The following is an 11,911-nucleotide window of genomic DNA, read 5'->3' as shown; positions in this document are numbered from 1 at the left end:
TCTCCTACGCAGTGATCTCCCCTTATCAGTACGGAAATTACAAGGCTGTGACTAAAAAAAGGATTGGAGCACCACACTAAATCACACCGTATTACCGGCGGCAGTGATGGCAGATCACTGCAGTGATGGCAGATATCTGAAAATTACCGATCGGTACAGGTAGGTTATAAATTTGGTTGGTTTAATTATATTACACAAATACGGCCCATATCATTGCTATAAAACTATTGTCCATTGAATGGAGATACTGTAAGGTAATTTTGGACTCGTTTTGTCCTGTTTTAGGACTATTTTGAGCAGGTTAAAAGTGAAAGCCTCGGAAAAAATCCGTGAAAATGTCTGTTTTCTGTTCAAAATATCTCAAGTTTTAAGTGAATGGCAGGATTTCCTGTTATCAATGTAGACGTTTATCCATTGGGGTCACGCAAGCCAAATATCTACCCCGTGAGTCTTTTCTTGAAAGTTTTACAGACGCTCAATCTTGTCCGGTCGAAGAAAAAATGCTGCCGTTGTAGGCAGATACATATTATAAATGCTGCCGTCGATGGCAGAAATACCACGAAAGTGGCTAACATTCTGACAGAAAATCAAGTTCAATCTTTTATCAATTCCTCTTTTCTTTGCGTCCTTTTAGTCGGAATTGAGACGTTAAACTATCATTTCTAATATTTTCTCAAGATAAAAAAGTTATTAATGCGGTATCACACCGTATTACCGGCGGCAGTGATGGCTGATCACTGCAGTGATGGCAGATATCTGAAAATTACCGATCGATACAGGTAGGTTATAAATTTGGTTGGTTTAATTATATTACACAAATACGTCCCATTTCATTGCTATAAAACTATTGCCCATTGAATGGAGATACTGTAAGGTAATTTTGGACTCGTTTTGTCCTGTTTTCAGACTATTTTGAGCAGGTTAAAAGTGAAATCCTTAGAAAAATCCGTGAAAATGTCTGTTTTCTGTTTCAAAATATCTCAAGTTTTAAGTAAATGGCAGGATTTCCTGTTATCAATATAGACGTTCATCCATTGGGGTCACGCAAGCCAAATATCTACCCCGTGAGTCTTTTCTTGAAAGTTTTACAGACGCTCAATCTTGTCCGGTCGAAGAAAAAATGCTGCCGTTGTAGGCAGATACATATTATAAATGCTGCCGTCGATGGCAGAAATACCATGAAAGTGGCTAACATTCTGACAGAAAATCAAGTTCAATCTTTTATCAATTCCTCTTTTCTTTGCGTCCTTTTAGTCAGAATTGAGACGTTAAACTATCATTTCTAATATTTTCTCAAGATAGAAAAGTTATTAACCCATTACCCCATGAGCATCTTGAGAAAAATGGCTGTTTTCATTTTAAGGTCTCCCGTTACAAGTTCAAGTTGCTATAAAACTATAAAAACTGCTTCAAACTTGGCACAAATGTTGACTGGACCATTACCTTTGTAACAACATGTTCAGTCTGAAATTTCCTGTTACCATAGCAACTAGGGGACATCTCAAAATTGCCAAAAATCACTATTTTGCGTTGGTTTTTTCCATCAAAATTGATTTCAAAGTGCTGCCACTTCTCAATGGATTGAGATAGAGTCAAAGGCTTTTCAGTATTGGTTACACGTTACCTTATGATCGACCTGGGGCCATTTTTAGCCTCCCACAAGTCCAAAGTTTTCTTGGCGATGAGGGGGACTCAGCCCCCATTCAAACCCCCAAACAGAAGGGGGCACATCCCCCTTCTGGCAACCCCCTGATGTATCTTTTGGATGGGGTGGGGGGGGGGCGCGCCGAAAAAGTGGTCAATGTTTTAAACAACATTTATCAAACAAAAACAAGTGTTTGGGGGCCTAAATAATTAATTTTTACCATTTGAGAAAGCAAAAAAGGAGGGGGGGGGGGTGAAAAAGGCGTAGAAAGGCGTATATATCTGGTAATGGGTTAACAGAAAATGATGAAAAAAACGAAATTACCCAAAAACGCGTTTTTCCATGTTAAAACATGGCCTCACATATAATTTTGAAGAAAAATTGCTGTTTTGTAGATTTTTTGATTTTTTTCATTAATGCGGTATGTGCATCGAAAAAAAGCTTATTAGCAACATGCAGTTACAATACAAAAAGTTATGATTTAGTACCACAAAATTTCACTATAAATAGAGAAATGAACACGAAAAACTTCATTTTTCTATATTCATGCATGTGTGCTTGATCTGTTGTGTCTGTCAGTTACATGCATACAATACTATATGTATCTTAAGTTTAGCAGCGACTCCCTTTTTAAGACATAACGCCAATTGCATATTACAGCAAGTAACTTCTGTAAGTGGATATTCATTTGCTAGCATATGACATTATTTTCTCGAGGTAATAATGTTCATCGCTTTATGACAAATAAAGGCTGAAATTTACTTAATCGGCGCAGATTATAAATTATTAAATTGATGTAATAAAGGGGAGACTATTAACCTCGCAACTGGCATCAGTGTATCATAAAACAATGTATGTTAATGTAAAATGGAAAGATAATATTATTGACAGTTTCAAATATTTTCCTATATTAATCAAGTTCTTGAAAAACACGACAACGTGGATTCATTTCTTTAAATTTTCATGTTTTGTAATAGCCGTTGTAGTTTGCCTTTGAATTACATTTACTATGCTAAACTATTAAACAACAGTTCTAACATCACGTGCTCCCATTTAACTATATATTTTTTCATTCATTTTAGTTGTAACCATTGACAAACTTATAAAGATGAACCTTTCGATGATTCATATCACAAGATGAAAAAAAATCCTGTATTTATAGGAAAAAAACGAGAATTTTTTTATTTGTTATATTCTTTTTTGCTTTTTTTGACCTTTCAATTCATATGAACAGATCAAGCACACATGCATGAATATAGAAAAATGAAGTTTTTCATGTTCACTTCTCTATTTATAGTGAAATTTTGTCGTACTAAATCATCACTTTTTGTATTGTAACTGCATGTTGCTAAAAAGCTTTTTTCGATGCACACACCGCATTAATAACTTTTCTATCTTGAGAAAATATTAGAAATGATAGTTTAACGTCTCAATTCCGACTAAAAGGACGCAAAGAAAAGAGGAATTGATAAAAAGATTGAACTTGATTTTTCTGTCAGAATGTTAGCCACTTTCGTGGTATTTCTGCCAATCGACGGCAGCATTTATGATATGTATCTGCCTACCAACGGCAGCATTTTTTCTTCGACCGGACAAGATTGAGCGTCTGTAAAACTTTACAAGAAAAGACTCACGGGGTAGATATTTGGCTTGCGTGACCCCAATGGATAAACGTCTACATTGATAACAGGAAATCCCTGCCATTCACTTAAAACTTGAGATATTTGAACAGAAAACAGACATTTTCACGGATTTTTTTCCGAGGCTTTCACTTTTAACCCTGCTCAAAATAGTCCTAAAACAGGACAAAACGAGTCCAAAATTACCCTTACAGTATCTCCATTCAATGGGACAATAGTTTTATAGCAATGATATGGGCCGTATTTGTGTGAAATAAAATTTAAAACCCAAACCAAATTTAAAACCCCTACCTTCCCGATGGTTTAATTTTCAGATTTTTCTGCCTCAGCGTGATCTGCCATCACTGCCCCCGGAATGGGGGTTGTAAATCCGTTTTTCCCGGTTTTTCCCGGACAAGGGTTTGGAATGATAAAATCTAAATCCTTTTGCCCTTTTTTCCCCAAACCCGGAATAAACCCTTTTAACAGGTCTAATTCATTTTTCACCCCCAAAATCAATTTAGAAAATCAAGGAAAAAAAAATTTAATTTGGGCCCGAAAAAAACGAAAAATTTGTCTATTTTTTTTGGTTTTAGGGTTTTTCTGAAAGCGTTAGAGGTACTTGCCCAATCCGTTTTGAAAAAACCCAAATTTTAAATTCTCCCCAAGGGGGGTAATTCCTTTTGGGGATTTTGCTTAATCCCCCTGGGAAGAGTTTTTCTCCCTTTTAATCTTTAGGGTATAATTTTAAAATTTTTAAATTAACTTTTTTTCATACGGGTATTTTTCGAAACAAAAATTTGTTTCTGACAGGGAAGTTATGGAAAAAAAGGACTTTTACCTTTTTTGAAAAGGAAATTTGGGAACTTCGGGTGGGGGTGACAAGATAAAAATAATTCGTCTTTAGAAAGAATTTAATTTTAAACATTTTGAAGACCCATTTTAAAAAACCTTTGGACTGTTTTAGTAAACCAATTTGGGTGGTTTTTCGGGGTTTCCAAAAAATGTTGAAAAAAGGAACAATTTAAACTTTATACCCCCAAAAAATTAAAGGGGTTTTAAATTTATAAATAAGAAAAAGAAAAAACTGACAAGGGGGGTCCCCCTTTCTGGCTTGAAAGGTTTGAAGTTGATGGAAAAAAAAAAAAAAAAATTTGTAAAATAAAAAAAACCATCATTTCCCGACTTGGATAGATTTGGTCATCAAAATGACGTTTTTGAAATAAAATTTTTGGGGAAAAAAATTTCCCATAAAAGGAAACCCAAATTTTTAATTATACCCTTCGAAAGTCTATCAGCTAGTCGAAAAAAATTTAAAGTGTTTTAATTTAAAAAACTTTTTTTGGCAAAACGCCGGTTACCCGGCGCGTTTTTTAGGGAAAAACTTTTTTTTTGGGCCCTAGGAAAGGTGTTTTTAAATTAGCATTTAAATTTTTTATGTGTGTTTAATTTTTACTTTTTTTTGTTTTCGTAAAAAATCAAGAAAACCCAATAATTTTTTGTTTATTTTTGTATTTAATAACTTTATAAAAAAAAGATGGGGCCTTGTGAAAATTATTTTCACGAAATTGCAGGCTAAATTTAAACCCGGGTTTGGCCCCTTTTTGTTTTATTGAAAAACAAAAAACCCAAATTTGGAAAATTCAATTTTGTGCCCCCAACTTTGTGTTTCATTTTTTAAATATATTTTCAAAAACGTTTCCTAAAAAGAAGAAATTTCCCCCGGGCAAATGAGTTTTAGGATAGGGAATGGACTGTTGTTAACGATTACCTTTTGATTTTTCCATTTTTACTTTTATTTGTTGAACAAAATTTGGTTTTTTTTTTACAAAGTGTAAAATTTTATCCGGATGTTGAAAGCTATCGATTTCTCCCCAATTACTGTTTGTCACATGGTCTACTTTTTTATGAATACTTTACCATTAATTGCATGGCAAAAATTAAAATGACCCTCCCAATTTTTTATTATTTTTGATGTTTAGGGGGTTTTTTTTTGGGTTTTCATGTTTTCTTTTTTTTCCAAGGGGGAATTTTAACCATTTTTAAAAATTTTATTTTTTTTCTTTTTCTTATATTTATCCCCTTACAATTTTGTTTTTATAAAATCTTACCTGTTGTAAGGCGTCAATCAAAAGCAATAAGGCCCTGGATGATGAATATTGATATATTATTTATACTTTTACTGGCTTATTATATTACCCAATATTTACATATTATTTAATAGAAAAAAGGGGGGGAAAAAAAAAAACCTTGGAAAATTTATTTATTTAAAAATTGTTTTATTTATGGTTTGCCCAAACTTAAAACCAAATTTATATCTTAGTTTATATTGCTATGATGAGACTTATAACTATTTTCTGAATTTTAAAGAGTTAGCAGTTAGCTGTTACATTATTATTAGAGAGATGAGACTTTCATTTTAAAAAGTTATTAAAATGAATAAACATGTATTGTTGAAAATGGTCCTGAAACTTGGAATCAAGAAATTATATTTGATAAAGAATACTTGTTCTGAATAGTTATTTCCAAGTTTTTTTTTTTTTTTTTTTATTTTTTTTTTTTTTTTTTTTTTTTTTTTTTTTCTAACATGTGCTATTTTGAAAAGGACTAGCTTTTTTCCCTTATCTATTGTAATGGGGGGACAGGTCTCAATGTCCGGGTCCCCGGGAGTCAACCCGAAAAAATAGAACTTTTCTTTAGATTTTCCCCAAAAAAATTTGGTACTTTAAAATTTTTTTGAAGTGGGGTAAATTTTTTTGCCACGGGAAAAACCAAAAAAAGTAAAAAAGAAACCGGGGCCGCTAGTTTAAAAAACCATGAAAATACAATCACCCAAAAAGTGGTTCTTTTTGTTGCTTTTTTCATGTTTTTGGGCCCGGGCCCTTTTGTTTAAAAATAAAAATTTCAGGCCTTTCCATAAAATTTTTTATCTTTAGATTTTTGGGGTAATGTTTTAGCACTGTTATATTCTTTTTTTCAAATTGACCTTTTTAAAAAATTAAAAAAAGGGCCCCAAAACTGTCTTACCCCCTTTTTAGTAAAACAAAATTTATCAATAAAAATTATAAAAATTTGGGTTATTTTAATTTAAAGTACTATTTTTTTGAGAATGTAAGGTTTTTTTTCTTATTTATTAATTAAGAATTAATTATCTGTTTAATTAAAATCTTAAATATCTGTCACGGTATTTTAAAAGAACTGTTCCCACATTATTTAGGGGTTGAAAATGTGTAAGCGGCCCAGATACTCAATCGCACTACAAGCCGCGGGTACATTATTTCTGTGGGTCCACAGGTTTGAGTTCTTCAAGCTCAAAGTTTTTCTCATCCTGTTACTGCAAAGATAACCATGAGTTTAAATTCACTATCTCTGAAACAATTCAGAAATTCAAGTTATCACTGAATCAATATAGTGGGGGAAAAAGGTTTAGGTTTAGAACTGTTTCATGATTAAAGAGATTAATGTGTAGGCCGGCCGGATTAGCTCAGTTGGTATCTTCTGAAAGTATGGGTAAGAGTCATGATCAGGCAGTTCAGTCAGGGTTTAGAAGGTGGTTTTTCAAACTGCCACATTTTTTTGTTTCCATTTAAATAGTTTGCTTTTAAATTTGAAAGGGCCCAAAGGCATTTTGTTTTTAAATTTTTTTTAAAAATTACAAAAAGCTTTGGGTAAAAGTTGATCACACAAAACTCACTGAAGAAGTTTTTTTTCTTTTTTCTTCTCTTTTTCAAGCATCGCCTATGAAATAAACATTCTTCCAGGGTTTTAATTTCTTATCTCTGATGCATTTGGTGAATGTGGTTTGTACTTTTTTCCTCTCGGAATACCAAATTGGGGTTCCCCTGATGTTTTTTTAAGGTCCTTTTTTTATTTTATGACATTTTCTGCAACCCAAAAGCAATAAGTTTTTAAAATTATATGAAAGGGGCACAAGTATCAGCCCCCCCTTTTGGGAAAAAAAAAAATTTTACCAGATTGAAAAAAAAAACCCTGTGTTATCTTAAAAAAGTTAAAAACCCAAAAAAAAAAATGTAAATGATTGCCCCCCTTTAAAAAAATATTTTTAAGTTATAGTTTTATATAGGTCATTTTTTACTTTTTTTTTTTGGGTTTTTTTACATTTTTAAAGAAAACCCACGGGTTTTTTTTATTAATCGGGGTAATATTTTTTTTTCCCAGGGGGTGATATTTTGCTGTCTTTTATATGATGAGACAAGGGTTCCTTTGGGTATCTGGAAAAAGTAAATTTTAAAAATTGGGTTTATTGCTTTTAAAATTGTCTTTGCTTTGGGAAGACGAGTCTATTTTTTTTGGTTTAATTTTAACATAAAGGGCCAACCCTCCAGGTCACTGAAAAGGTACTGGCTCTATAAATTACACAATCCTTTTGTTAAGTATTTTTAGGTGCAAACCTGGATCAAATTCTTTTGGCGTCGGCCCTCTTTTGATGCTTTATTGCATCAATTATTTTTTTGTTACATAATTGATATGGAATGTATTTTCAGGCTTTTGATATTAATAATGCACTATGATTGTGAAAAACATTACCTGTTAATTTGTTGAAGTAATTCACATTGAAAATAAAAATATGTGAAAAATTTTACCATCCTCTTAAGTTTGTTTACATTGATATCAGAGGAAAAACTAAAATGACAAAACAAACCCAAAACAATGGGTAATACCAGTGTCTCCTTTCTAATTATAAGTTATATCATCCTGGTTTTAAACCCCGGGGTCTAAACCAGGAGTATATATAATAAAATAGAAGGAGATAAGACCATATTCTGGAAAAATCTCGTGTATAATACTATTAAAAACTACTTGTTATTTGATACGGGGCCAAAAACCGGAGTATTTATAAATAAAAAACGAGAGAGTCTTTTCTTAAATTACGGGTAAATTGGGTTTTAATCTTTTTAAATGTAGGTTGTTTAAAACTGAAAACTTGTTAAAAACCCCGAAAAAGTTTAAACGATTATGCAATAAGATTTCGTAAATTTTTATATGAAGTCTAAAAAACAAAAAACCCCCTCCGGGGCCAAAAACCAGGAATTGCCGATTTTTTGGGAAAAATTTTTATAAAGGTTCCCATTACATGATTTATTTACATGTTGTGTTTCTTTTAGGTTTGGTCCCAATTTGGTTACCACAGTACAGGGTAATTTTACTTTTGTCCTGAAATAAAAGAAAAGGGGAAAAAGGGGGAATTGAATAGTTTTATTTTTTCCCTTGACTTATCAGGTGGTTAAAATTTCACCAAAAAGTGATAAATATTAAGAAAAAAAAATATTCAAATTAATATTGTCAGTCCCCGCAGACGCCCAATTTTCATCATTGTCTTGAAAATGGCCAATTCTTAAACAAGTGCCAGAAATATAATTGTGAACCACGATCACTAACTGAGAGATAAATACATGTACATTGTATAACTTTACTTTGGGATCTGTCAAATGTTTTTAGGCCATAAAAATGCCAGGAAATCAACATACACATTTTAAATCATATATATTCCCTAGTTTTGTATTTAAACATTAATTTTGAGTAAATTATCTTTGATATTTTAACCATTTTTGAAAGGGAATTCCTTAAGTTTGTCAGCAGTAACGTGATAAAAATATGACTTGTGACTACATGTAGTTTGACCTTAAAACTGCAGGAATTTGTTACTTATTAATAAATAAGCATGGCGAATCCCAAGACACATTTTCCAAGATGTCCAATGGAATACCTTATTGTTATATTTAAGCAATGTTGATTTTTTTTCAGTTTTACAGCTAAATGAGCGACATATATAAAATGTAAAGAAAGGTCAATATTGTCTAATAATTCTCTTAATTTTTATTTCAGAACAGCACGAGGACTGTCTTCTTTCATTGGTGACTCAGGAATATAATGAATACAATATTCGAGTTATTCTTGCTGCTCACCTGTTTGGACCATTGGCTGGTGGTGGTTACCAGATTGGACAGAAAGGTTTCCCGAGGGATGCAAGAAGATGTTCTAGATGTAACAAAGATATAAGTGAAGCACTTAAGAATACATCACTTGGTAATTAACTTTTTATGTATTTATTTGATGTACTTGGGAGATTTTAACATGTAAGTAGATAGTCTCATGGTATTTCTTTACCAGTTAACTTATTAAGACAATAAAAGTATATTTCGTGAGATGAAATTTCAGTTAAGCTGCATTTAACTTACTTGAGGCATTGAGTCATCTTGAAACTTCACATTGTTTGACTTGATGACTTCCAGGCTCTTGTTGAGGATGTATCAAGTTTTGGTACTAGGTTCAAACCAGAGGAACACACTAGAGGCTGAACTTTCCCATTTTGAAGCTATCAGATTGTTTGTCTGTATGACTTAGTTTTTTTTAGCTGGATAGCTTCCTCACATGAAATAATCCAATGTCTCTGGTGGGATTTGAGCCCACAGCAGTGAAGTCAAGTGTTTTTTACAAGTAAGCATCAATTTATCATGAGTCATGATAAAATAGTGATGCTCACTTGTAAAAATTTGACACTCCCATTGAACCAATACAGTTGAAGTGTCATTTGTAAATTGTTTACCAGACAATATATGTTTACCTGGCAACTTATGTGATTATCAGATAATATATGTATTTACCAGGTAATATATGTTTACAAGGCAATTTATTCTTACCACGTAAAATATATAATTACCAAGTTACAGTGTATGACTATACATCATACATGTATATGTTTTTACCAAGCAATGTCTGTTCACCAAGTTAGATATGTTTTTAATAAGCAATGTCTGTTCACCAAGTTATAATGTGTTTACCTAGTCAAAATATATTGGCATGCCAAAGCTAGATTCTGAGATATTGTCGTTCTGGGCCAGAATCTCCCTATTGCCCAGACACAAAATAGCACAATATCTTGATGTGCAGTATAATTAGTTGGACTATTATATAAATGTTTACCATGTAATATATGTTTACAAGGTAATATTTTTTACCAGTCAAGTAATAATTATATTTTAAGCAGGTAATATATATTTATGAGGTAATCTATGTTTACCAGGAAATATAAATCCGATTATATGTGTTTACCTGACAATATATTTTTACTAGGTAATAATTATATTTTTAGCAGGTAACATATATTTATGAGGCATATTGTTTAAAGGAAATATTAGTTAACAAGGTTATATATTTACCAGGTAAAATATTGTTTGCAATGAATAGTATTTTATATGTTAACCATTCAATATAAATTATGTTTACCAGGTAATGGAGCTGTATGGCATGGTTACGCAGATATACTTGTCAAAAGAAGTGTAGTCAATATTGAAACTAAAGATGATAAAGAAGATGGAAGTGGTGAATCAGAGGATGTTAATGGAGGACCATTGCGAAAGAAAGTGAAAACTGAGAACATTTCAGATGATGAAAGCTCAAGTTCAGATGAAAGTACTGTCTCTGATAGTGGTGTGGATGTGAAAAAAGACACAATAGGTTGTCGCGCTGTGAACGCGTTTTCAGACGTGAACAAGAATTCAGAGTTGTCCAGTTCCTTCATATCTTCATTTATTGCCACATATAAAGTTATTAGAATAACTATGTACAACTGTGGGTCGGATCGTCTGATTATGTCCCATGATTTGAATCTCTTCATATCAGATGGAAACAAATTTATGTTAAATATTTCGACTATTTTGTGTGTATGGTTTGCCTTGAATTTTGAAAATTATTTGGACAAAGTTGATGAAAATGACGAGCTGTTCCAACAGTTTGAGAGTCTATACAAAAAGACAAATTTCAAAGAACTGGCAGCGAAAATGTATGAGATATACAATGAAAAGTGTACGAAACCTATGACAAAAACAAAAAGGGATCAAAAAGTTGAATTTAAGATATCAAGTAAATGTTTTAGAGGTCCTATAAACTCTTTGATAAATCAGTCAATGTCATCATTAGAAAATTTTAAAAATCAAATTTAGCAGAAGTATGATCATATTGTTACTTGGTTGGTTGTTCATTGATCATGTTGAACCATTTTTATGTCGCCTCTACGGAGTAGTGGCGACATATAGGGATCACTTCTCCCTCGTCTGTCTGTCCGTCTGTCTGTCTGTCCGTCTATATTTTCGTCCGCCACAAAACTTGTTCGGGTTACTCCTCATAAACTACTTGTGCAATTTCATCCAAACTTTCCAGGAATGATCAGTACAAAGTCTAGTTGTGCATATTGTCAGCATTTTTCGGTTCAATGATTTTTTTATGGCCCTTTAATAATTTTTATTTCTAAAGTGTTTCCGGACTACTTCTCTTATACCACTAATGCAATTTCAATGAAACTTTACAGGATTGATCTGTAGCTCAAGTCCTTGGGCATATTGCACAGGTTTTCTAGTTGAATGATTTTTGGCTGAGTTATGGCCCTTTGATAAAAAGCTGTTTTTTCTGTGTGTTGCCAAATACACAAAAGCTTGTCCGGACTACTCCTCATAAACTACTGGTGCAATTTTATCCAAACTTTACAGGAATGATCAGTACCAAGTCTAGTTGTGCACTGTTTGTCTGTCTGTCCATCTGTCTGTCACAAAACTTGTCCCAACATGAAATTGGCCATCATTAGGCGACACATGTGATCACTGATCGTTTTGTATTGATCATCATTGCT

This window comes from Ruditapes philippinarum, unplaced genomic scaffold, assembly GCF_026571515.1.
Source record: "Ruditapes philippinarum isolate M1 unplaced genomic scaffold, ASM2657151v2 ctg1882_1_1_1_1, whole genome shotgun sequence".
In the NCBI taxonomy this organism is placed as follows: Eukaryota; Metazoa; Mollusca; class Bivalvia; order Venerida; family Veneridae; genus Ruditapes; species Ruditapes philippinarum.
The sequence above is the reverse complement of the archived record's forward strand: the minus strand, read 5'-3'. Positions refer to the sequence as shown.